General features: G+C 44.3%; 1 protein-coding gene across 4 annotated transcripts in view; it reads right to left on the bottom strand.

Moving 5' to 3' along the window:
• Arhgef28 (Rho guanine nucleotide exchange factor 28) overlaps positions 1–27,809 on the bottom strand; it is a 282,273-nt gene that overhangs the window by 252,629 nt on the left and 1,835 nt on the right. The window lies entirely within an intron of this gene.

Here is a 27,809-nt window from a genome sequence, read left to right as displayed (position 1 = left end):
ACATCTCTACTTCCTTCCTGCTACTGTTATCTCAAGTAGGTAATAAGCTGCCAGAAGGAGGAGATTGTATCAGTCATTTCTAGCCCTGCCCACACACCCCCCCGTCAGTTGAAAATAGTTCAGACAACACAGAAGAACACTGGGGACCTCACTCCTCTCTGCAGCCTCCAAGCTTTATTCTCAACTCACCTCCAAAACCTTCAACAAGCACTGTTCTGCACTTAATGCCAATGAGAGCCTCGATGAGAACAAGTTCTCAGGTCTATAGGCCAGAGAGACAAAATAGCAGCTCAGCAAGAATGAGAGGCAGAGGAAGCTCCAGGTGGTTATGGCATCAAATGTGGACTCAGGTTTCAATTGCAATCAGTTAAAGAATGATGTTGCTTTTCCCCTGGTAGGGACTGAACCACAAACTCAGACACAGATGCACGTCACAGATTATAAGACAAGAAAAATGTTAAGAAAAGGTTAGATGTCCCTCAATGAGTACAGTAATAGATAAAGTTATGCAATCACTGAAAACCATCAGTTTTGAAAAGATGTTTAAGGGCATAAAGCTCACTGGCTCAGGTTTGCTATGCATAGGTTCTATATGTTCATATCTTATAAACCAACAACAATAAGGGTAGCTTGGGAAACACTAAGAAGTATCTGGTCACTATGGGAGAGCCTGCTGACACATGGGGTTCTCCAGTAACATCACATTCCAGTATGATTCCATGTCTACCAATGCCTAGATGTCTTCCAAAAGATCCAGCCAAGTCAAAAATTTTAAATCCCCAAATTCTGCAAGACCCACCCTCTTATCCAGATTACCAACTGCCTCATATTCACCTAAGGAAACAAATGCCTCAAGAGCCTACAAAAACTCATGTCTGCAATGGTGCCAAAGTCCCGTTTTCCTTCAGGAAACTCAATGCAACCTAGTCTCCAATGGCTTCCAGATCCTGAAAGGAACCTAGGACCACAAGTGTCCCCAGAACAATCAATGAAACCAAGTTTCCTAATTGGTACAAGTCTCCCAACACTGGGAACAAAAGTAGTGAACCATATTCAACAGATGCCCTCATGTTCTTCAGTCAGTTTTGGTTCTGAGGGTTCCCTAGGTCCTCTGATGTCATCAAATAAATATGGTGACCAGTAAGTTCACCCTGAACCTCCAAATAAGCAACAGAAGGAATGTACTGTGTTCTCCAAGGAACAAAAGCTCCTCCTCCAAGAATGTTTTGATCAGGGCAAGTACCCAAGCTTTGATCAACACATGGAGCTGGCACTGATTATTGGTGTGACCAAGCAGGTGATCAAGATTTGATTTAAGAACCATCGTGCTAAGTACAAATGGATGAATCCACAAAATGTTAAAGAAGGACTACAAGAGTCAGTTGGAAATGCTAAAGCTCTTTCTCCATCCAACTATTCCCATGGTACAGTTAAGGAACCAGAGGTCTAGATACTCTTGGGATAATCCTAAGAACATCTAGAAATGCCAGTGTATCAAGGAGAAGACAGCTCTCAGTGCATCAGAACAAGGGGTCAATTCCCCTTCAATGCCCCTGCCATTGGTGTTCCTATATGATCAGGCCTATCAGATGTCAGCTATCTTCCTGAAACAATTGAAAGGTTCAGGCATTACTCTGGCCTGCCCTGTTACCTGGCAGGATGCACTCAGGCAACACTCTGGCCAGCCCAGAGTTCCATGAGAACCAGGCAGGTGCAAATGACCCCTTTAAAGGACTGCCCCCTCCCCATTTACGCTCTCTTACTCTCCTGCTCTTGCTCTTACTCTCTTTCCCTCTTACACTCTTACTCTCATCTTACTCTGTCTCTCTCTGTCTCATATCTTATCTCTCTCTCTCTGTGCTCCACACGGGTTGGTTACCTCTCACCCCCCTTTTCCCTCCCTGTCCACCAATAAACTCCACGTGGGATCGTTGAGTCGCAGTTTGTGTCTCCTTACTGGATAAACCTAAACATTTTAACAACAACAATCACCACTAATATTCCCCAGCCCATCTCCCATCTTGATAAGGCTTCTGTGGAAATTCTAGGTATGGCCAGCCGGGCAGTGGTGGCGCACGCCTTTAATGCCAGCACTCGGCAGGCGGATCTCTGTGAGTTCGAGGCCAGGCTGGACCGACAGCCTCCAAAACAATACAGAGAAACCCTGTCTTGTAAATACCAAAAAAAAAGAAAAGAAAAGAAAGAAATTCTGGGTATGGCACTTGTACACCAAGCCCCTGCTGCAGTAACCTCTGGATCATTTCCATCCAAAAAAGCCACAGACCTAGTCTAATCAGAAGCATTGAAGACAAAACAGATTAAGCTCCAGTGGTAATATCAAGTCCAAGCCAAAGCTCTAGTACCCCTCACACATTGTAGACTCAGCTGCACCTCAAACTCCAACAAATTTGAAGTCTGCAGGCACAGCCCCAGCCATACATGGAGATGATGCTCACAGCACACATTCCCAGACCCCTTTCATTTGTTGGCCATGGGAGTAAGCCCTTGGATTTCAAGGACCAGCAGTTAAGTGGCTGGGAAAAGGTGATTACCGTGCTGATCATATTGCCTTGAGTTCCACGAGGTCCTAATGTGTGGTCTTCCTCATTGGTTAGTTTTGCGCCACTCAGAACTGGGATTCTCTAGCTTGTTTAATTGTTAAGTCTTTTCCTGAGTGGTTCTTATTGTGTATTGTATACTTTATTTTTTGAATTTTGTTAATCACAGACCTGTCAATAAATTCAATTCTTTTTTTTTTAAGGTAGCTTGGGAGAGAACTTTTAACATCCCCAACATCTCTACTAGCCCCCTCCCCCAAAATACAATCTAAGCAACGGCACAACCTACAGCGCCTCATGGTGACAGCGGAGCTCCCTTCCAGGACAAGTGCTTTCCTAGAGTTGCCTCTAAAAGTGTGGTAACCATTTACTCTGCACAGTAATCTACAGCATGGCATTATTCCCCTTTTAATGACAGAACTGTGAGTCCTAAGCCACCAAATGAACCTTGGTCCGGCTCAGAATTTAATCCAGCCTATCACTTCAGAGTTCACGAGTAGGCTATGCCACCAAGAGCAGGTTTCATGTCCCAACAAACTATTAAATCAGACTATTAAAGGCTCTGTGTATGTCAAAAGGTCAGTGCTGAATGAAACCTTATGAAATTTGACCCAATTCATTTTCACTTCCCTACACATCTCAGCTTGGCCTTCAAAATCAAACTTGGTCCTTTCTGAACAGTTGAATTTCTGCCATTGGTTCTGCCGATCACTTCCATCATGCCTTTCCACAGGTAAGTTTTCTGTGGGGTGCATGCATGGGAGTGTCACACCACCAGAACACAGCTCTCCTGATGCTTCTGCAAGTGAACTGTCTGCAGTGCTAAAACAATCCCATATGCCTCGGGAGAGCTTCGTACAAGACCTATTTAACTCACAGCCTCAGGCAGGGTCTCTACCACCCACCATGGTTAGCCGTGTTCCCCAGGAGAACGAGGGGTTCTCATGTTGGGATTTCAAGAATGTGCTGGGAGCTTCACACAGTCATACAACCAGGATGCTCAAATCAAAGTGAGAAATGGGGCCCTTGCAGAGGTCAAACAGAGTAGGGAGAGGGTCCCCAAACCCATGGGTTGTCCCCATTTATCACGTACCACAAGGGAACCGTGTGTGTGTGTGTGTGTGTGTGTGTGTGTGTGTGTCTCCCCCTTTGCCCTGCCACCACTGTGTTCAGCCAGCTCTTCTGTGGCCCCCTTGAGTGACAATGGAACAGCTCTGTGCCAGCTTCTCCATTTCCCTATTACTCGTCAAACAAGCACAGACTCTTTTCCAGGTTCTTTATCTGTTAGCAACAAGTAGAAACATTTAATAGAAATAACAAGCAAGGGTTTCTTCCCCCTCAAAAGGTCAAACTGAAATAGTATAACTAAATAAAATTAACTTGGAACCAGAGAAGGTTGGATGAAGCCCACAGCTGACTTTATTACTCATTAGCAACATGTCTTCGGGCAAATAATTTGCTATTTCTGAGCTTTCGATGTCTGGTTTTCATGTGTCTGAGTTCAATCAAATAAGAGGGTTGAACTACATTTTGGCTATAGCTTCCTAGTCCTGAAGGGCATCACAGTGAACACTCTTCTAACACTTTAAATATATGTGAATCTGAGATTTCTGGGGTTCTTGCTACCCTATGGAATACAGTGGAGCCTATCTGTCATCCCAGAGGAATTGTGAGTCATGTGGGGTTATAGGGAGAGATTGACTCTAACCATCCAAAGAGGAAGGGAGGGAAGGAGGGAAAACAGGAGATTGTCTTTATTCCCATCCACATTTTCTTGACTCCTAAAGATTACAAACTCCCAAGTCCCACTCAGTAACCCTCTCCATTTCTTTCCCAACACACACACACACACACACACACACACACACACACACACACACACACACAGGAAATATCCCTGAGCAGGACACAATGACTAAAAGCTGGAGATTTAGCTCCACACATGGATGCTAATCCAGTTTAACAACTCATTAGCTTGTGACTAGACAAGCCACTTAACATAAGCCTGTTTCAACACATATAAAGCGGGGATCAACATCATGCCTATTGCATAAGGTAGTTGTAGGGACAGGTGAATAGCATGCATCGAGCTCTTAGCAAGAGGCTGGCACATGTGTACTCACAACGCTCTTTTCATGGGAATGGTACAGGTGATGATTGCTCTTGTCAAGTTTCTCTCCTAAAGTTGCTACAACCCAATGGGTTGAGACACAACCCAGGAGCCACTTGTGAAGGAAGAGAGAAGCTTCTGTTTGCAGAAGGGACTGAAAGGGGGTGAGAGGGGAAGGAAGCCGTTGCTGGAAGATTGAGTAGGTGATGTAGTCCTGGCCCCTCACTCCCTCCTGCCTATTCTGTAGCCATGGAATCGCAGGAGTCAGCACAGAAAAGCTATTACCTCAGCTATTACACGGGACAGGGATGAGAGAGCCGAACTGTCTGTGGCTTCTGAAACTGAACATGCCTGGGGAATAGTCAGCCCTCCATCTAATATGATGAGATGCTGTGGGCAGGCTGCTTTGCACTCCAGGAGTCATGGATAACTTTGGCCCATCTTCTGGCAATCCTGGGTTTCAGTTGTAAAATATCATCCGCTCTATGACATAACAGATTTATAATATTTCCTGGAAAGACCATTTCCCCAAAAACACTGAACCAGCACTCTCAACACAAAAGGGCCCCATGCAAACAGCCCCATCCTGCTCTTCCACAGTTCACAGGCAGTTGCCAGGAAAGCGAGATTCAAAATCCCAGGGAAACATGAATGTTCTAGACACAGGTCATTACACTTTTTAAAACATCATCTGTAAAAACAGGGGCCCTTCCATTACATCAGAATATCAATGTCACCTGGATGTGTGTAAATGTCACCTGGATGTGTGTAAGCAGCAAGTTTAACGAGGAGAGCAGAAGACCCTCCCCCCCTCCCACCCACACACACCTAGAAACATGACTCATGACAGGCATGGAGGAGGGGCCTGGAGCATTTGTCTAAAAATAATGAAAACAGGTGAGCTATTTTATTATTTGTTTGAAATCTTCATTCAATTACTTCATTCATTCAACTAATTATAAAAAATTAAAATATGGAAAATAAAAGAGAAGGGTATCTCAGTCCTTTTGGTCTTAAGATGCTCAACCCAATGAGATCAGATAATTTCATGTACAAAATGTCACATGCAACACCAAGCACTGAATTAAACTGGGACACGTGGGAGCAGAGGCTGGTCAGAGGAGAGACAGTGGCTCCAGGTTTACCCTGGTATGAATTCCACCTTTATTTTAGTGGCAGGATACTTCCAGTTTAGCTGGGTTCATGGCCAACCAACTAAAGTCTCACTGTCCAGCATGGTGTCCACAGCCACAAAGACTATTGGGCTTGGAATATGGCCAGTCTTACATGCAAACACAATACTAGCTTAGTTACATTGTCCCAAATATGCTCATAGTTTTACTTTTACCTTTTATTTTTTAATGTCATTTCAGACCATAGGGGGCTTGCTTATTCTTTTTTGAGATGAGGTCTTACTGTGTGTCACAGCTGATCTCAAACTCATGAATTCGAGTCATCTTGCCTCAGCCTCCTGAAGAGCTGGGATGACATATGGCCCCTCACCTGAAAATTTGAGATTGCATACATGACTCACATTACATTTGTTTAGATGGTGCTGAGCTAAAGACTACATCACACCACCTTCCCTGATGTTATCTGCGAAGATGATGCAGTCACAGTTGGTGGGAATGTGACTAGGAATAGTATGTACACTGTCTCATGCAGGCAATGTCCTCCTAACTCCTTTCCCTGTTCTTGCTGGATGAATGCAAATGGCCAGCGCTGACCCAACTGCAACCATGAAGTGAGCCACATCAGCGATCCGGGATGATGGAATAATCTTTTGCCCCGATAATCCCAGGAATGATCCACCCTGTTCTCCAGAATTCTGTAAGATTAGACAGCTAGGCAAAAGGAGATTTTTATCTAAGTCTCTTTAGAGAAACCTAAACTGAAATCCAGTTACTGCAAGGAGGTATGCCGGGAAAGTTCCAAAAGGGGCCAATCATTTTAAGGACATCTTAAAGAGCAGGAATAGCCGGGGCAAGAGCCCAGAGTGTTGCCACAGGGGGCAACAAGAAGAGGGGTTATTCGAGACAGAGGAGACAACGGAGAAGGGAGAAAGGTCAAGACCAGCAGGGACTGTGGTGAGCCCTCAAAAGGAGGCTACACAGGTGGGTCACACGCTGGAGAGCCTTGGAGGGTGGGCAGAGAGTCTTGAACTTCCATCACACAGGTGGACAGTTAACGAGTGACTGACCAAGGTGGGGACAATCAGTTCTGCTTTGCATGGAGCTATCCAGTGTCTATGCAGAGTCCAACCTGTGGAGACAGCAGGAGAACAGAAGGTGACAGAGGTGGTGATGTATACCTGTAACCCCAGCATTCAGGAGGTGAAGGCTGAAAGATTAGAAGTTTAAGGTCATCCTTGTCTACACGGAAAGTATGAGGCTAGCCTGAGCTTGAGACTCTGTCTTTAAAAACAAATTATTAAAACCTTCACAAAGCATCCTGGGGTAGGAAGAGGAAGGCCGAGCAGGTGGCTCAGCAGGTAAAAGTACTTGCCACACAAGCATGATGACTGGAGTTCCATTCCCCCTCCCCACTACAGGAACACATGTAACATGACACGAATCTGTAATCCCAGCGTTCTTATGACAAGATGAGAGGCAAACACAGGGAAATCAGCCAGAGGCTTGCTAGGCCAGCTACCCTAAAGTACATGGTCCAAAAAGCTCTCTCTCTCTCCCTCTCTCTCTCTCTCTCTCTCTCTCTCTCTCTCTCTCTCTCTCTCTCTCTCTCTCTCTCTCTCTCTCTCTCTCTCACACACACACACACACACACAAATACACACACCCTCTGGGTAAGTAAATAATCATGGGGGAGCAAGTAAGAACAGAGAACAGACTGGGAGGTCCCAGCTTAGAGAAAAATGCCCACAGCCAAGACCAGAGCAGGAACTATTCAAGTAGACACACAGAAAGGACCGGTTTCATTTCGGCAGAGCCTAGGCTGTTGTTCGCGCCACATCATATCATAACCAGTTTCCCCCTACAGACACGCACACCAATGCCTAAAAACAGCACCAGAATGGGATCGAGGATGCAGGCTTCAAGTGGGCATTCAGGGAGAACCCCAATGATAACAGGTGTCAACATCTAAACCAGTGGCTGTATGTACCTGAGGGAAGGAGAAGAGGAGGTTAAGACAGGGGAAAAATGAATCCACATCCCAGGAGCCCAAGATTCTGCTGACCCTCCCCTGTTTCTCAGGGGGAAAAAGGTGGAGGAACAAAACCAAATACAATGGCGGTAGTGAATGGCTCTGCACTGTCAGACTTCAAGTTTCTGCTCAGAGGAGCTCTTTTTTAACCCCAGCATCAGTTTCTGGTAATAACAGCACCCAAAACTGCTTAATGCATCTCCCCTCTCCTATGTCTTTACTATGTTTTCAGAGGATCTACCACACATGTCAAGATACAATTCCATTGAAGTCTGGTTCAAAATTAAAATCAAGATGAGGCTGAAGTTCACAGCAGTTTTGTTTTGCTGTTGTTGATGAGTGTTTGTTTTGCCAGGCAAAATTACTGGAATATTATAACTTTACACAAATTGCATATTCACGTCACCTGTTTTTTTTTCTGAGCAGCTAAGGAACCCTTCCCTTTCCTTTCACTTATTTACTATAACTGTGTGTTTATGAAGCACGTGTGTGCTCTTGCACGTGCCACAGGGGTGTGTGTGTGTGCGTGTATGTGCGTGTGTGTCTGTGTGTGTATGTATGTGTTTGTCTGTGTGTGTGTCTGTGTGTCTGTGTGTGTGTATCTGTGTGTGTGTGTGCGCGCGAGCATGCGTGTAGGTGAAGGGACAGCTCCGTGGGTCAGGTCTTTCCTTCATCCTTTACTCGGGCTCCAGGGACCCAACTCAGGTTGCCAGGCTTGTGGGGTGAGAGCTGCTGAGTCATCTTAACCAGCCCACATACTTCACTGACTTCTCATGAAACAACATGAGAAAAAATCTCATCCCTTCTCAATCTAAAACAGCTATGAATAATTAGAAACCTTTATGATCTATTTACAAGTGTCTTTTAAAAACATGACCCAGAGTAAACTACTTAAAATCTATGAGTTCCCGTCTTCATCATTTTTTAATAGATGATTAAAAAAATTTGACTCACTTTGATAAAAATTCTACCTCCCAGGAAACCTGGGATTAAGTGGTATGTTAATAAGACTCTCTCTGTATTAACTGAAAATGGATAGACTATTTTCTTACACAGAGGAACTCTATACAGTGGCTAAAATGACTTTCTTGTATAGAGAAACAAGCTAATGGACAGAGAGAAAGCAGCAGAAACAACTGTGGTTTCCTTTCCTCTCTTTTCTTTCCTTTCCTTTTCTTCTCTATTGTTTAGACAGGCTCTCACTTTGTAGCTCAGGCTGGTCTGGAACTCTGTGTGTACCAGGTTGGTGTCCACGGAGATTCGCCTGCACCTGCTCTCCAGTGCCGGGACTGGAGGTGTGCACCACCACGCTCAGCCCACTGTGCCTTTTTCATTAAACTGTCCGGGGGGGGCTGACCTGCTCCATTACGGCTTAATGCAAATTTCCAGGCCTCACCTGGTGACCAGGGTTCATAGTCTCCTCGGGTGGCTCAAAGACCAGCTGGTTTGGGATCCACGTCTCTAAAGCTAGAAAACACCGTCTCCGGTCACAGAGCCTAGTACACACGGTATCACAGATAGCTGAACTCTGTGTTGTCTAGTCAAGCATACAGCACGGGTGAAAAGAGCCCAGTTGGCACAAGTGTCTGAGTTAGGTGTGGGAGCCCAGCATCTAGTGGGCACGAAACAAGGTGACACATACCAGCCATGTGACACAATACAGTAAGTGTCACTGCAGAAGCTGGTTCACACACTTACTCCAGCAAAAGGGACAGATGGCGGGTGACTGGCTCAGGCTCCAGGTGTCCTGGAGAACAGGAGCCGTGGGGCAGAGGGAGCAGAGGCGAGAAGGAGAGGCACAAAGGAGAATGGAGTGCAAATGCAGACAGCCTGGGTGTGTCGGCCGAGTGGCTCTGAGATCTATTTGGCAGGATGCAGGCCAGACGGAAACACAATCACCAAGGGCCATGCAGGCCTGGCAAGTTCAAGGAGCCCGTGACACATTCTAGGTAGACAGCTGGCATGCCCTGCCTTGTACTTTAGAGTCATCACCCTGAAAACAGCAGAGACGGGCTTGCAGAGTGCTAGGGTAAGGCAGAGAGGAACCTGGAAATGGGGGCTGTAATCAGGAAGCCATTACAGCAGCCCAGAGAAATGGTCACATCTGGACTATGGAGAACACAGATGAAGTCACAGTAAGAAACTGGCAAAAATGGTGATAAAAACAACTTTTAGGTTTTTATGCTAAATTTCAGTGTGAACGGTGGTATTCAAAGTCGGGAGAATTAAATGCTCATTAGGAAGCAAGGTTAGGAAACATATCATACCTCTCACTGCTTTAGTGCTTTGCATTTTAAATACAAAACTCCCCCAGTGGCCACACAGAGTGGCACATTGAAACCAGTTCAAGCTTTGTCTGTGGTCCCTACCTATTTCACAGCAAATGTTTGAACACACAGTTAAACTGTGTTCCCGAAATCACACAAGTGCATCCATGGAGAGCCTGGGCAACGCCAAACCTCCCTGAATTCACTCTGAAAACAAACACATATAACGTGTTCAGGGCTCAGGCACGTAACTGGGAGTGGCCACGCTTAAATCCCACGTCAATCACAATGTGTACTAAGGAACCGCTTTAAAATGGACTAATTGGAAGCTTCCATAGATATCATTAACACGAAATAGTGACTTCCTGCAATGGCTGAGGCCTTAAACCAGAAAGAATACTGCTTTTAATAGCAGTAATTCTAGAAGCCAGCAACGGCATTGGATCCTGACTAAATTGACTAATATTGGCTTTTAAAGTGTTTCTAAATTCTCCACAGAAAGCACATATCCTGTTGTCTACACCCTGGAGATCAGGGAAGGGAGCATGCGATTGTCCTTGGGAACGGCATGGGAAACTGAAGGACCCAAGGGGACAGAATCAAGGTCAATGAGCATGTACAGAGTGGAACAAAGGTCAACAGAGCAAACCCATGCGAGGAGCCAAGTGAGAAATCTTGCTCAAGTTCTAAGCATTTGCCATGCAAACAGGCTTCTGGGGTGTGTAAAAGTGCTGGGAACACAGGTACAGAATGGTCAGAATGGAAAGTTGTGGGAACACAGGTACGGAGCGGCCAGAGTGTGGGGTGGTTGGGGGGCATCTACAGGATTATGCCCAGTCAGAAGTTCTTCCCTCTAAAAATTCGTCTTGAACTTGGAGAAGTCATAAATGACCAACTGGATGACAATTTGCCTGGGGGGTGAAAAATTTTTTTTAAACTTGTTTATTTTTTCTAGGAAGATTTAATAAAACTACATAAATCAGATCATTATGCAAAGATGGTTGTCTTCTGTCCAAGAGGGCGGGCAGCAAGTACAAAGACGAAGGGACATCTTCCCCTTTGAAGACAAACCTGAATACGGAGCCTCAGTGGAAACTTCCAGGACCATTTGACTAGAGCAGGTCCTCTCTTGAACATGCGGACAGGTCCTCTCTTGAACATGAGGACAGGTCCTCTCTTGAACATGCGGACAAGCTGAACCGCCCCCACCCCCACCAAGCCTCCCACAGACCACGGGCAGAAAGGGAAGAAAGGTGCAAGAAGCTCACAGATGGGTCAGGAGTCGACCTGCTGACCTGGAGCGTGTCTCCTAATCTCTCCACTCCAGAGGCTCCCTCGTGTGAAACACGACACACGGCTAACATTCCAATAGGAGTATACAGTAAAATGTACCAATGCTGCAACTGATGTGATTCTAAATTCAACTAAGATGAGTAAAAACATGGTTTTCTTTCCCTTACTTTTTTATAGGTTACTAGCCCAACAGAAGGCATATTTAATAATCAAGTTTGAATTAAAAGAGACCAATGCTTGAGAGCAGTAAACCAATTTGTGTGTGTATTTGTGTGTGCATGCATGTTTGCTTGTGTGTAAGCTTGTATGTGTCTGTGTCCATGTTTATGCATGTATGTGTTTGCATGTGTGTGTGCATGCATATTTGTGTATGTGTTTGTTTGTGCATTCATGTGTTTGTATGTGTGCATTTTGTGCTCAAATGTGTTTGCATGAGTGTATGCATGCATGTTTGTGTTGCGTGTGTGTACACGTATGCATGTGCTTGCTTCTGGGTGTAAGTGCACGCATATACATACTGTGATGTATACTTGGAGGTGAGAGGATTACCCTGGTGTCAGTCCTCTCCTTCCCCTTGTTTGAGACAGTCTCTTGTTCACATACACTAGGCTAGCTGGTTTGCAAGCTTCCAGAATTCTCCTGCCTCTGTTCCTCACCTCATCACAGGAGCACTGGGATTACAGGCGAACACTACTATATCTGGCTTTACATGGGTTCTCGGGATCTGAACTCAGTTCTTCATATGTATGTGGTGAGCACTTTACCCAATAAGCCATCTGCCCAGCCCCCCAAAACTATTTTGTAATGGAAAAGGAGGCCAGCACTGGCCAACTGTTTAATTGTATCCACGCCCACTCCCTCCCTAAACAGGACAGACCAAATGGCTTTGACAGTAAGCCATTTTCCCTAACAAAATGCTTCCGTAACTACATGGCCTTATACTGTATCTAAGTAGTGGAAGAAAATAAGAACACCATCTTTGTGACCTTCAATACAGAACCAGGCAGCCCTAGAATACAGTCACTCATTAGCCCTGATCCTTACACAACAGGCCTCTTTCAAACTCCCTCTCCCTAATTTGAATTGGCTCTGCAGTTTTCTCGCACGTCACTGAATGCAGAAGTGTTAGATTCACAAAGCTACTCAGGATCTGGCATGGAACCAACAGCCTCTGTTCTCTCACACCCATATGTACAGCGATAGTAAATCTATGCCTTAAAAAACTTACTGCAGAGCAAGCTATAGCTTTTCTTTGTATATGCACATGTCATTTAAACTTTGCACAATGTTTCCATCTATATCCTGGCTTGATCAGAAAATTTTCATTTTTAGCTAAGGAGCTGGTGGTATCCCCTTTCATAGGTCAGGGGACAAAGAATACAAAACACTTATCTAAAATTACACTAAGCCGGCCACGGTGGTAGCACAGGCCTGTAATCCCAGAACTTGAGAGGTAGAGGCAAAAGGATCAAGAGTTTAAGCACAGCCTCCGCTAAATAATAAGTTCTCAGCTGTGCTGCGTTATATGAGACCCTATCCCTGCCCCTCCCACAAAAGAAAAAGGAAAGTTACACTCAGTTTACACCCCTAGCCTCCCGTTTAATTTTGACAGACGAACTGCATTTTAAACAAATGCAACACATTAATAAATATTTGTCATACTGACTTCTAGAGGAGAAATCTGTAACTGGCTGGCTACTTGAGCCGCTCCCTTTATAGAGAGAAGAGTTTCATCTTTTCTTCCTTGAACTTTTTAAATGGCCACTAATACAAGTGATGTAAAGGAGAGCTCTGCTTAAACAGAATGTATGCTTGTGTGATAGTGCACACCTACAACACTCAGGAGGTTGGAGCAGGAGGATTCCAAATTTGAGTCCAGTCAAGGCTGCAGAGCAAGAGCTGTCTGAGACAGACAGACAGACAGACAGACAGACAGAATAATTACCATTAAACAGCCATTTTTTGGCAATAGAAATATCCAAATCTTAGGGTGAACATAGTACACACTTTATTTTAGACAGCCCTGGCTGTCCTGAAACTTACTTTGTAGATCAGGCTGACCTTGAACTCACAGAGATCCACCTGTCTCTGCCTCCAAGTGCTGGGATTCAATGGGCTGCCATGTCCCGTCATGTTACACACCTTTAATACCAGTACTCAGGAGGGAGATCTAGACAGCTATCTGTGAGTCTGAGACCAGCCTCTTACTCCAGTGGCATTCTGATGCCAATAAGTATACTAAGCAGGGCTAGATTTTATAGAGATTGCACATCATACACACAAATCGCTTGTTTCATTGCTCCTAGAATCACAGAAGGTAACAGACAAGGGAACTGATACTAAGGTGTCACAGCTAGGGAGGTAGTCCTGTGGCTAGGTATCTGCCTGGTTCCTGCTTGTGAAGAAGGATCCCAGGAAGAGAATCCTGGAACAAAGGGGTCATGCCTAGGCAAGCACAGCCCCTTCTCTTGTCTCTGAATCACACCTTCGTAACACTAGTGCCTCCAGCTTGCCCTTTTCAAGAAGGCTAGCTGTTTCCATGTGTGCCTCCCAGTTTAACCAAGTTCTAGTTTAGACAGTGATCTCCTTTACAAAAGCAATACATGACAGAAAGGGCCCTTCACTATAATGCTGACATTGAACAAACTGTTGACTTGGCAATACAATATACTCTTTTTACATACATCTTATTATTTCTAGATAGGAAAAAAGTTCACATGTGAAAAATATAGAAAGCTAGTTATAAGAGACAGTCTAAAATTTTTACTGATACGCTATGGTGGTTTGAATGGCCCCCAAAGGGAGGGGGTGGCACTATTAGGAGGTGCGGCCTTGTTGGAGGAAGCGTGTCACTGTGAGGACAAGCTTTGAGGTCTCTTTTGCTCAAGCTTCCCTCAGTGTGACAGCCGATTTCCTATTGCCTGAAAGATGTAGCACTCTCAGCTCCAGAACCACATCTGCCTGCTTACTGCCGTGCTTACCTTCGTGACCATAATGGACTGAACCTCTGAAACTGTAAGCGAGCCACCCCAATTACATGTTTTCTTTATAAAAGTTGCAATGGTCATGGTGTCTCTTCACAGCAATTAAAACCCTAACTAAGACATATGCATTGCAAAGCAATGTCAAGATGTCAACTCCTCCTCTTAAAATGTAGTCTTTAGTGTTAGATGGGCTACACTGTGTACTCCCATTCCTTTAAATGCTAAGCATCAGAGAGCTCACAATCTGCATGTAACCAGACATCACAAAAAGCAAATGCTCCTGAGAGTTGAAAAACCCTGTTGTTTGTCGTTAGAAATTACCTGTTGCATACCTGCCCTTACAATGCTTAACTCTCTGCAGAGGTGGCCCAGTGGCAAAGTGCTTGGTTGCACAAACCCATAAGTACAATCCCTAGATTCACACACACACAAAAAAACTGTTAAAGAAGTGTAGTAAGTCTACATTGAATAAAGAAGTAAAGGGCATTTGGGGACTGTGGAGATAAGTCTTACTGCTCAAGTGTGAGCACCTGAGTGAGATCACCCAGAACTACAGATACAGATGCAGATGCAGATGCAGATGTAGATGCAGATGCAGATGCAGATGCAGATGCAGATGCAGATACAGATACAGATACAGATACAGATACAAGTGCAGCGACAAGTCCTAGCTCTGGAGAGGCACAGACAAGAGGATCCTAGTAGCTAGTTGGTCAGGCCAAATCAGTGAGCACAGATTCAAAACAGAATAAAGTGGAGAGTAACTGAGGAAAACACCCAGCATCAAACTCTGGTCTCCACAGGCATGCACACATGCATGTATGCATACACCCCTACACACAGGCACACACATGTACACAAAAAAAAGAACAAAGAAATGCAGGAAATATAAACCAAAAAGTATATACTGGCAGGGAAGGAAAGTAGTCAGTAAATCACTACATTTAAATCAAACACTTATAAAGTCAATAGAATTTACAAAGTATCTTTACTATCACGAAATTTTCTTAGTTTTTTTCCTAGTCAGCAAACATATGATATTCCCATCAATTGCACAAGTTGCTTAATTAATGACAAAAAAGCATCTTTACATGTGCCTATGTAATTTCTTAACTTAGAAAAAGATGGTTTCTTGATTCTTTCAAAATCTGTGTCTAAAGCATGTGGAAGAAGGAGCTGGAGCCTGATGACTAAGCTATCAAAGAATCTGAGGGTGCTATGCAAGCTGCCAGGAGAGAAAAAATGACTAAAGTCTTACATATGTAAAGCTTACAAACCATAACAATGACCCCTACAGCAAGATATATCCAAGGGTGCAATAGTGGCAATTATATCTTAGGGGTCACCAACAGTTACCTAATTTAACTTCCACTCAACAGTGGGGAGTGGAACTGTAAACCTGGTCAACAACCTGTGACTGATAAGGCCATGGATCCTAGAAAAGGACCCTTTGTTGCCACTTTCCTAAACCAGTGTAATTCTAAGTACCTAAGAACATAAATACACAGGCAAGCATAGCTCTTCCTGTTTATTGCACACGCTTCTTTTTGAATCAACAGAGACCATTACAGGAGCCCACAACTTGTTAAAATACAGAGATGAGATGCCCAGCCCCAACTGATACATCTACAACACAATCCCTACTCCTGAGGCTCAAGGAGCATAGCAGAAGAGGAGGTGGAAAGATCAGAGTGTCTGCAGAGAGATGGTGACTTCCATATACGGCAGGGAGCTGCACCCTGAAATCTGAACAATATGCTGATCTAAATAAGATCTGCACAGTGACAACGTTGACTGACATTCCAGTGTGGATGGAGGAATTCTAGCAAGGCTCCACCCCTAGATGGAGAGCTACAGGCAATTAATGGAGAGAGAGAGAGAGAGAGAGAGAGAGAGAGAGAGAGAGAGAGAGAGAGAGAGAGAGAGAGAGAGAGAGAGAGAGAGAATCAGAGTCAGTTTCTCCAGGGTCTAGTTTCCTAATAGGCTATCCAATCCCAAGTGGTCAGCCCTAAACATAACAGGTTGTATTTGTATACATGCGTGTGTACATGTGTGTGTGTGTATGTGTGTGTGTGTGTGAGAGAGAGAGAGAGAGAGAGAGAGAGAGAGAGAGAGAGTTTGAGAGTAAGTGAGGAGTGATATGGAGAAATTGAAGGGGGATAGAAATGATATGAATATTATTGATATATGAAACTCTCAAAAAATCAAAAAAACAAAATAAATGTAAAAGAAGAAAAGGGTAGCTTCTGATTTGTTTCATTTCAAAGCATCTCAGGCCCTTTGTAAAAGCAATTATTGCTTAGTTACATATGGATACACACACGCAATAATAGAAAAACAAAAGCCATTCCTAACCTCTCCACAGATGACTGAGGGAACATGCTTCATGTAAATTCAGCCTTAGTTATAATCTGTCTAAAGCCACGTTTGCAAATCCCTTTGGAAAATCCTACGTGCTGAGTCCATAAAGATCTACTCTCTAGACAAAGGCATCCTGACTGGACATGTCCAAAATAGCTCTCAAAGACAAACAAACAAGTCACTGTGCACCAGCCGTACCGAAGAAGGGAAAAAAGGAACCGTGAAAGACTATCAGCCAGGGAAACCGACCACATATTTGGAATTCTACAGGAATAAGTTAGCAACAAGAAGAAAACAGGCACCTGGCAGGAAAAAATGCAAAGGAAATTATTGAGACGTGATACACTTCCTGTCAAAACAACACACGAGGCGGTGATTCATTCCATTAGCATCTTCTAGAATTTGTGCAAATTTAAATGCTCCATAAATTCAACCATGTTTACTGTGGCGTAGAAGGATTTTGTGATTTTGCTTTAAATACTAATCTATTCATGTCACCCTGTGCCCAAAAATACATGGAGAGCAGAATGTACTCCCTGTATCTATAGCCATGTCCCCTACTATCACCAAGGCAAGATAGCACAGTACCAGTGACTTTGTTTACTTTCGACTTGAGCTGGGGCCTTTGGTGCTGTTCAGTCTAATGGAGTGCTTAGCCCTAGACTGGAGATCTGCCCCTCAGCAGCAAAAACAGAATAATCAGCTCCCTGTTGACACACCAACAGAGTCACCAGGATCTTTATCAGACGATTCTAGAACCTGTCAAAATGATAGCGTTTTCAAGTATTTGAGGTCAGAAAAATACAAAACTAGATGTTTCCATATCTCCCCCCCCACCCGCACTGGACCATCTCACCATCCTTCCCTATAAATTCAAGATGTAAAGACATCATAAATAAGCAGATTGTCAAAATAAGTTTAAATTAGTTGGGTCTCTGTTTTGAATTTCATTTGTGTGTTTATATGTGTGGTGCCAGTGAATGGAACCCAGGCAGGGCCTTGCATACACTAAGCAACCACTCAACCACTGGGCTACAACAATCCTAATCTAAATCATTATACATAACTCTGTTTGATAATACCCAAACTCTTCACTCCCTCAAATAATTACTATAACCACTACATTTATTTCCAACCCCAACTTTGGAAGTTTTAAAGTATGGACAATGAGGAACCATGTGTAAATGTCTTAAGGAAAAGCAAGACAAATCAATGGTTTGTGTTGGAATCCTAACAACTGAGATTCCTCCAGCTTCATTTATGAGCTAAAATGAAGTGCTGTGATTTTTCACTACATGTCTTCACTGCTGTCTTCCTTTATGTTTATTTTATTTATATGTATGTGTGTGTGCCTATGTCAGTGTATGTGCACATGTGTGCAGGTGCCTGCAGAGGCCAGGAATGGGTATGAGATCCCTTGGGACAGAGTAGTTGTGAGGCACCTCATATGGGTGCTGGGAACAGAACTCCAGTTCTCTGCAAAAGCAGAAACCGCTCATAACCATTGAGACATCTGTCCAGCCCTACACTCTCTCGTTTTTCTATTGTTACCAAAGCAGCCACGTGTTTACAATATAGATTACATTTACGACATCATGATTGAAGGGGGGAAGCAAGCAATATGTGATAACCTATTCTATCAGGCATGACTTCCAGAAAAAAAAAGATGTAAAAGGTGACTTCACTCAGGCTGCTGAAAGCAGTCAGTACCTCCCATCTCCGCATCACTGTCTACCAAATGGCAGCACAATGGCTGCTTCAGCAGCACTAAGAATCTCTTGTTGCTGTTCTCCCAGAACCCATCATATGTCTCCCTCTAAGTAATAATCAGCCAAATTCAGTGAAGGCTGGAAAATCAGATAAACACACACACACACACACACACACACACACACACACACACCTCCATGAAGAAGAAAATCTTTAGAAGAACAGCTAGAGATTTGGGGGTCTTGAAGTCCTACTCCAACCCCAGCAATTCAAATCCCAAACAGAACAATGCCAGGTTCCTACCCCAGTGTCTAAACAGCCATGATATAGAATATCTTGAGTTTGAGATATCCTAAAAGGTAAAGGGATGCCACGCTTTTAAACATGGCTTCTTTTTTTGTTTTTTGTTTTGTTTTTTTTTTTGGTTTTATAAGACAGGGTTTCTCTGTATTGTTTTGGAGGCTATCGGTCCAGCCTGGCCTCGAACTCACAGAGATCTGCCTGCCTCTGCCTCCCCAGTGCTGGGATTAAAGGCGTGCGCCACCACCGCCCGGCTAAACATGGCTTCTTATGAATATAATTTGGCATTGTTTATATTAGTCATCAGGAACCACATGATAAACTGGGTTTTAGAAATTCATTATGCCAGGCATGGTGGCCCACACCTTTAATCTCAGCACTCAGAAGACAGAGACAAGAAGATCTCTATGAGTTCAAGACCAGCCAAGACTAAACAGTAAGAACCTGTATTTTTTAAAAAATCACATATTTTAAGAGGAAAATTGGGCTAGAAGTGGTAAAAAGAAAAAAGAAGGAAGAGAGAGAGTTGTTATAAATGTTCTTACTTTAGTTGGAGACTGCTATTTATCAAAAATGCCATACATTTCAGGGCATGTTTTCAACCAAGGCTAAGGGGAGCGGAGTACATTAAGTTCCACTGCTAAAATGAAATTAATATCTATCTGCAGTCATCATAGAATTCAATTAAAATAATTCCTGGATTATTACTGGCTCATTCTGCCTGGCTGTTCGGGAAGGGCTCTGACGACGACGACGACAATGTCATGAGCTGCTGTGACAGGGTCATCCCCCAGTCCTTCTCCCCTGTGAAGATGCAACACTGGACTACCATCTTCAAACCCACCTCCCTGAACATTTGCATGTAGCCAGCCAAGGGTCTAGGCCCCCTGGGAATCAGGCACTATGCTAGACGGTAACCCACGAGGCTTAAGGCACCATCCTCCCTCATGAAACTTGAAAAATGGAGCCATGCCTAATGGCATGGATTTATAATCCCGGCTGTTCTAGAGCCAGAGACAGGAAGATTGCAGGTTCAAGGCCTGCTTGTCTACAAAGTGAGCTTGAGGCCAGTCTAGTCAGCTAAGTTAGTCCCTGACTCAAGATAAAAACAAAGTAAAAGGCCGGGCGTTGATGGCTCACGGCTTTAATCCCAGCACTCAGGAGGCAGAGGCAGGTGGATCTCTGTGAGTTCGAGGCCAACCTGGTCTACAGAGCAAGTTCCAGGACAACCTCCAAAGCAATACAGAGAAACCCTGTCTCGAAAAGCCAAAACTAAATAAATAAAAGGGGGGGACTAGAAACGTTGCCAGGGTGGAGTGCTTGCCTAGCACAATGCCCTAAATTCAACTGCCATTATCTATCCTTCAACTACTTGTGGTAGTTGAGAGGGGGCAGTAGGAACTGAGAGACAGAATGCACAGTGGGGTGGGATGGCCCCAAACCCTTTCAATGATGTCATCAGGGCCCATCGAGGTAACTTGAGCCACGTAAGAATTCCATCCAAACTTCAGTTCTGATCCAACCTGTAGCAGGCCCAGCCTGGAAACCTCCCTCCTGTAGATCTTCTAGTTGCCAGCAGTCAACTAGACTGTTTCAAAATTCATTTACTCCAGATAGCCTACCTACTTCCTGTTTCTCCTGCTGCATATCCACTTCTGTGGAATGACAGCTAATAAAAACAAAGACTCCTGCCAGGAATGCAAAAGGAAAAAGAAACCTGGCTCTTCGGGCCAAAGAGATGGTTCAGTGGGTAAAAGCACTCACTGCCAAACCTGACGACCTGTGTTCAAAACCCAGGATCCACACAGTGGAGGGAGAGACTGACTCCTGCAAGCTGCCCTCCGACCTCCACATGAACGCCATGGTGCACACCTGTACATATACGCACACACGTTCATGCATACATGTAAACAAACAAAAATGTACATACATATACCATCGCAGTATTTTTCTGTTAATGTTGTTAGCTTTTTGAGACAGGGTTTCTCTGTGTAGCCTTGGCTGTCCTGAAACTAGCTCTGTAGACGAGGCTACCCTCGAACTCACAAAACTCCACCTGCCTCTGCCTCCTGAGTGTTGGGATTAAAGGGGTGAATCTCCACCACCTGGCTCCAAAATGGTATTCTTTTTAAATTTTAAAACTCTCTTCTAGGGCTGAAGAGAGATCTCTTGTACAGGACCTGGGTTCTGTTCTCAGCACCTGCATTCCAGCTCACGGCAGCCTAACTCCAGCTCCAGGAATTCCAATGCCCTCTTCTGGCCTCCTCAGGCACCAGGAGTATGTATGGAGTGTCCACATACATACATGCAGGCAAAACACTCATGCACATCTAATAATTAACAAGAAAAGAAAAAACAATCTCCAAAGAGCACTTTGTATTCTACCAAGTCAAGACATCCTTAAACTTGCCAATTTGGGCTACTAGCGACCTTGTCTCAAAACGAACTAATAAGGAATCACAGCCATTCATAAAAATGACCACAGACCTTCCATTGCAAAGGAGATTGATGCTAAGGAAGCCTGAGAGGGTACTACACTCAGTGAGCTCACTAGAGCCAGGCCTCCTGACTCCAAACTCACCACTCACACCAATAAAGAGTTGGGTTAGTGGCGACCGCCTTCAATTGCGGAACTCAGGAGGCAGAGGCAGATGGATGTCTGTGAGCCCAAGGCCAGTCTGGTGTACACAGAGGACTCCAGGACAGACAGAGCTACATAAAGAGACCTTGTTTAAAACAAACAAATAAAAACAAAAATAAAGGATGACTTTCTTTTACCTGCTCCTAACCCACTTTCAAGAACATAAATGAGGGAGCCATGTTCCTAAGAGTTGGGTTAAGCCCAAATGACCCTGAATTTTTCCAACAAAATGTTCATCTTAACTTAGTTTATAAGCAAGGGTGTCAAGGGCAGAGCTTCATGCAGATGACAGAGTACAGAAAAGTGCCAAGGATGGGAGGAGAGCTCTGTCCACTTGGAGTTTGTCTTATGCAGAATACTTGCCTAGGGATTGGAGATCTTGTAACTATAATCTATGGGAAATCGTGGAGAATAGCAAAAGAGTCAATCCAAGAGGTAAGCACTGTCATTACCATCTCCAAAGGCAGAGCCTACAGATTCTAGGCAGAAGGCATGCCTTGTTGCTCCCCCAATAAGCTTCTGGAGATCATGTAGTGGGTTCTATGCAAGAATTTCAAAGAGAAAGGATTGAGACCAGTGGGGCTCTCAACAGTAAGTTACTTGAGAATGGGCCCATGTCCCTGGGTGGAGGCAAAACAGATACAGTGTACATCCTTGCGACAAGAAGGATGATTAACAGTGAGGTGTTGATGCAAACAGTGATATTAGTTCCCTCTACCTGATGCTGCTTACCATCTATCTGAAGAATTCTGTGGAGACACCCATTTCACTCCACCTAGACCTTAGCAGGGGTTTATATCCTACATAATGCAGTAGTGGGTGTGATAAATTTACCAGTGCGCTAACCAATTTGCAATGAGTAGAACACTCATATGCAAGGAAATAAATCTAAGAGAGATAAATATTGCTCAGAGGGCTAAAAAGGAAACCGCCAGTCTATGAACGAGGTGTGGCTCAGCCGCCACACACATTAAAAGGAGCTTTGTAATTACAAGATGGTTGTAAACTTCAAGAAGCAACTGCACCATTCACAAGCACCGCAGCTGCAATGCCATTGTTTCCAGAGTTCTGTGTGAAAGTATTTACACGGAGTACTAAGCCCTTATCACAGACAGATCCAGGTGGAGGCTAACCGTCTGGGTGACTTGAACAGCCTGGCCCTATGTCTGAACTGCAGCTGACTGTTCCCATGAGCTGGGGAGCTGAGGGAGCAGTGGTCCTGCTGTGCTCCATCAGAAGCAAGAGCTGCATTCTGAGGAGGAGGAGGCAGATTGGAATATTCAGTACAGCAAGAGACTTCAAAACCACATATGTTATCAGTTTATAAAAATGTCATTACAAGAGCGCTTGTTCAGAATGGCCTGAACGCTGCAGAATCGTGGTGAAGTTGGCTGAAAGAAACACCAACGGAACATCATTCGGCTTCCCACAGACCAGACTATCTTTACTGCCTAGCTAGCAGTCCCGTGTCAGGACAGCTGCTTAGTCGTTTGGGAGTATGCTATGTGGGTGAGGTGTGCACTTCCAGAGACCAGACAGAAGCTTCCAGGTGTCTGTCAATCCACAGATTCAGATTCCATCAAGAATTTCCCTTGCCTCTCACGGCAGAAAGAAACTACTTCTTTAGAGGAGTCCACAGAGTGGATACATCAGGAAGGACAGCCGCCTACTTGCTTTCTGAGAACCCTTGACCTTGTATCCCTGCATCCCAGTGGTTTCCAATGCAATCCATTCATGATACACAGGAGCACACCACTGCTAACCTTTACAGAGACACTGAAGACTGGAAGACTTCAGATAATTATTAGCAAAATAATTAATCAAGTAACACATGTGCATTGCCCTTTAAGTCCCTGCAAAGTAGCCCAAATCGGGATCCCTGCCACCGCTGGTGGTATAGACAGACTGGAACACTGACACACAGAAACACACAGTAGGCCCAGTGCCTGGTGGTGTGGGAATTCATTTCCACAACAGCCTGGTGGCAAGTAATCAATGAGAAGGGCCAGCAATAGAGAGACAAGGGCTCAGATAGAAAGGCGACTCTGGAGCTCCTAAGCTCATCAAAGGCTTCCAAAAGACTGTGTTAGAGCTGGGCATCAAGGATTATAACAGGTAGTGTCTCAGGAGAAGAGGCCTCCCATGAATATAGTCAAGCTAGAAATTGAAGTAACTCTCAGTATCAAAGGGCTGCCGGTTCCCTAACCCTCGCAGATCCCAAAATCCCAAGATGCTCAAGGTTCCTATATACCAGTGTAGTGTTTGCATGGTATCTGTGCACTTCCTGCATTCTAGATAATCTCTAATAACCAATGCAATGGCAATGCTATGTGCATACTTGTGACCCAGTTTTATACAGGTGTTAACATCCAGGAAATAATCCGTACGTATCAGATGCAGGATTAACTTTCAACCCACAGCTCACCGAACCCAAGGAAGCATAACTGTGAATACAGCTGACAGACTGTATACAGCAGTCGTTAGGCATGGCTGACGGATGCGAAGTGACAACAGAGGGTGACTGACATGTCAACAGCATGGCAGCAACACCAAAGGAAGTGGTAGGTGCTGCTCCTTCTGAAGACACTATGGGATAAAGGATGCCAGAAACAGCTAGAAAAGTGGCTTATGTTGGAGTGGCCTCTTTTTTCAAATGAGGTCAGGTACACCTGGAATGGTCCCAGTGAATAGAATACCCGAGTTTGAAATCCTGCAGGAGGGGCTCAGAATAAATCACCCTCTATTTCATCTACCAGAATGAATCCTGGACATTCTGGGACTCTGGCATTTGGATATACAGCAAACCATGGAGTTGGTGGAACAAGAAAGAACCAGGTGGCATTGCACCGGCAGTAAGCCAGAGGGCTTACGGGGAAGGCTGAAATCTGCAACCAAGGCTCATTTGCCTGGACCACGCAGCCCAGCAAAAATGTCTTAGAAGTCTTTAATGAGACTTCCTTTGCCTCAGAATTTATCTGCACCATGAAATCAAAGAAACAATCAGCTTGCTTACCATTCCTTTTCAGAATCCCACAAGGGGACCAGGTAGCCAGCTGACCCACGCACGTGGGATCCAGACTTCCTTGTCAGCAATCTCTTGGGACTAAGTCCAGAAAGATAACCTTAGTCTTTCGGGGTGCTGACTGTAAAGGCTATGAACACTGCTGCAGACAAAGTGCTGGCCTGGAGAACACGCATGCCCAGTCAGAAAAGCTGAATGGACTGAGATTCTGGTCACTTGTAAACTTCAACACTGCACAGAATGTCCCAACTGAGAGGGTCTTAGAGGCCATGAATCTTGTCCTTTCTGGATGAAGAAAGACCACAAATGACTCCTACTTGCCCAAGGTCACAACACAGATGAGCAGTTACGAATTGGTCTATGTCTGCCTTAGACTCCCAGCCAAGGGCAGTTTGCCCTGGATCACACCGACATTTCACCACCTTTGCAGCTGGAAAGAAAACCCACTAAAGCCAGGCACGCAGGCGGGTGCTGGGGACCAAACCTGGGCCTCGCATGCTGAGCTTTGGGCTCTGTCACCACAAAGCTCCACCTCCACCCAGTACCACTCTTCATAAATGTTTCGTCTCCATCTGCTGTCAGCACAGTGACCACCGACGTGTGACACCGACTCCATAGCTGATCTCATCAACAACCAGTGACGCCAGTTACTGTTATCCTGCTTTCGCTTGTTTTTAGCCCGGTACTTGTATTTAACCCAGGGTCTTGTGCATGCTGGGCAAGGCATTCTACCACCAAGGATTATGCCCTGCCCTTGTCGTTTCCATTTTAAAAAATGGAAAACCTGAGGCAGAGAGAGGTCACACGGCCAGGACAAAAGTAGGTCTACCTAACTCATAGTGGCTTCAAAGTCCACCCTTGAAAACACCTCATTAAACTTTATGACATATGAATCCATTAAATCATAAAAAATGAGGAAAAGGGAGTAAGCATAAACACACCAGGGGCACGATTACCAATGATGTATAATAAATTTAAAAGCTAACTGTTTTTAAAGTATATCCCACAGGCCGGCTAGATGGCTGGGTGGGCTAAAGTGCTTGTTCCCAAACCTGATGAGCTAAATTCGGTCCTAAGAAGTCATCTGGTAGAAGGAAAGAACTGATCACTAAAAGCTGCACACAAAAATAAATAGATAGATAGACAGATAGATAGATAGATAGATAGATAGATAGATAGATAGACAGATAGATAGATAGATAAAAGCTGCCCACTGACCTCCACATGTGTGCATACATACAACAATAAAAATTTTTAAATCTCTTGGCCATGTATTGGAGTTTAAATTTTTTATTACATGTAATTGTTTGTTTTGTGTGTGTTTCTATGCCTTGGCCCAGGTGTGGAGGTCAGAGGGCAACTTTCAGGAGTTGGTTCTCTCTTTCCATCCGTATGGATTCTGAGGATCAAACTCAAGTTGTCTGGCTCAACAGCAAGCGCCTTTACCCTCTGAGCTGGCTTGCCAGCCCTCAACTATCTATCTGCTAAGGAAATGTCTGGATACGTGTTTGACAGACTGCAGAAAGCATGCTAGCATTTCAAGTACATAGTTTTCCCATGCTCGATGGTCACAGGTAGCTTGTCCCTTGCCAGAGGTAGGATGTGACTCACCTGGTGGCTTGAAAGGGTCTCTTCTGGGCAAGCTTCAGTTACTGCCTGCTTTGGTGCCCTCCCCCCACACACAGACACACATACACACACACCCCTCTGCTCTTCAAGAAACGTCATTTTCATGTTAACTCTCTACTAAAACCAAATCTCAAATTATTAATAACTGAACTGAAAGCAGAGACTGAACCTCTAAAGTTTAACAAAATGTATTTTTGATAGGCACATTCGAAACCAACATCACTGGAATAAATAACCAACATTCAATTATCTGTTTTTCACTTTCCCTCTTATTAAAGGAATGATGTCAAGTCTCATTACCTTGCTTACCCAGAAGAAGAAATCCAGGAGCAATAACAGCTCAAATAAGCAAATTACAACTGTATCTAAGATCAAATTTCGGGAGGAAAATGAGTGCATTAAGAAGATGCTCTGCCACACAGACTCATTTCCCCAGCCAGATGTCTTGATGGTGGAGCAAGCAAAAAGTCACCCTGCAAATAGGATGACTCCTAAAGCACAGAAGCCATAGGAGTGCCACTCTGTGCCTGAAGTCAACCACCCAGGGAATGAAGACAAAGAGCAGTCACAGGCACACTGTGACCCCTCAGAGTTGCTGAGTGAATGAAAGCTGAAGAAAGTTTTCACAGAACATGAGGCCCATGGTAGAAATTTTCAAAACGTCCAAGCAACAATGCTTTGGGTTTTGACATCTTTCGATACCATTATAACAACAGTGGAACCAGCTACCAAGGACTGGATGAAATGATAGACTATAATCTGCTCCAGGAAAAAGAAAGAAAAATTCTCCTAAGCCTGCCAGACCTGCACCTGGTAAGCAAGAAAAATATCTCTAAGCTCAGCTTTGCCTAAGCAAGAGATTCAGACCCAAACCTATGGACGGCATAATGTTTCCAGTACAACTCTAACAAGGCAAAATTCCCTGAGTTTCTGCATTTCAAATACATCACTGCTTTTTATTTAGCACCCTCTGTAGAAGATGCCCAGAACGACCCAACTCTTCCTAACAGATCTCACCTAAGGTCACAGGTGAACAACCCTGGAGCTATTCTGGAAACTAACACAAGTACCATTGCGATGAAACCAAATCTACCCACACCAGAGCTGTCCTATCTCCCAGGACATTAAAGCAAAATAAAATTACAGCCTGCTGGGACTTCAAGAATAATTTGGTCTATTTGGTACCCTCGTAACCATTTGCCAACAGAAAAGGAGTTTCTAACATTTACATTATGAATCTTTCTTCTTGGAAGTCAAGACTTGATCTCAAACTCAGGAAGAACTTGGCTAGAGCCAAAAGACCAATTTTATACAAAAATGCTTAATCTTAAAGTAAGAGTATATCCCGCCACTTAATACCCACTTAGATTTGTTTTTTTTTCTCTTCTCACATGGCATACTAAAGGAAAGGAAGTCACATGTATCAAAGCACAAAGCAAAGGCACAGGACTGAAATGCCTATCCAGTAGAAGTCTTAGCCACAAGAACAGTTTCTTACGACAACACAATGAGAAAGTACTTCAGATTTTCCACAGTACCCCCATGGTTTTAAAAAAAAATGCAGTGAAACCCTAGCAGGGCTAATGAGATTTCACAGAACCTTCATCACACACTGATTTCCTCTGTACCTTTAAACATTTAACTGCTTAGAGGGCAGACGGCAACTTCAGAGGAAAAACCCATAACACACCTGTTAGAGAGCCTGTCCACCGCTGGCCGGGTTGTACAGCCTTGACAAGAGAGAAATAGTCACACGCATGGCAAACACTGTC

Source organism: Mesocricetus auratus, unplaced genomic scaffold (genome assembly GCF_017639785.1).
Source record: "Mesocricetus auratus isolate SY011 unplaced genomic scaffold, BCM_Maur_2.0 Super-Scaffold_100020, whole genome shotgun sequence".
In the NCBI taxonomy this organism is placed as follows: domain Eukaryota; kingdom Metazoa; phylum Chordata; class Mammalia; order Rodentia; family Cricetidae; genus Mesocricetus; species Mesocricetus auratus.
Note: the sequence above shows the minus strand (reverse complement) of the source record. Positions and strands in the feature narration are given on the sequence as shown.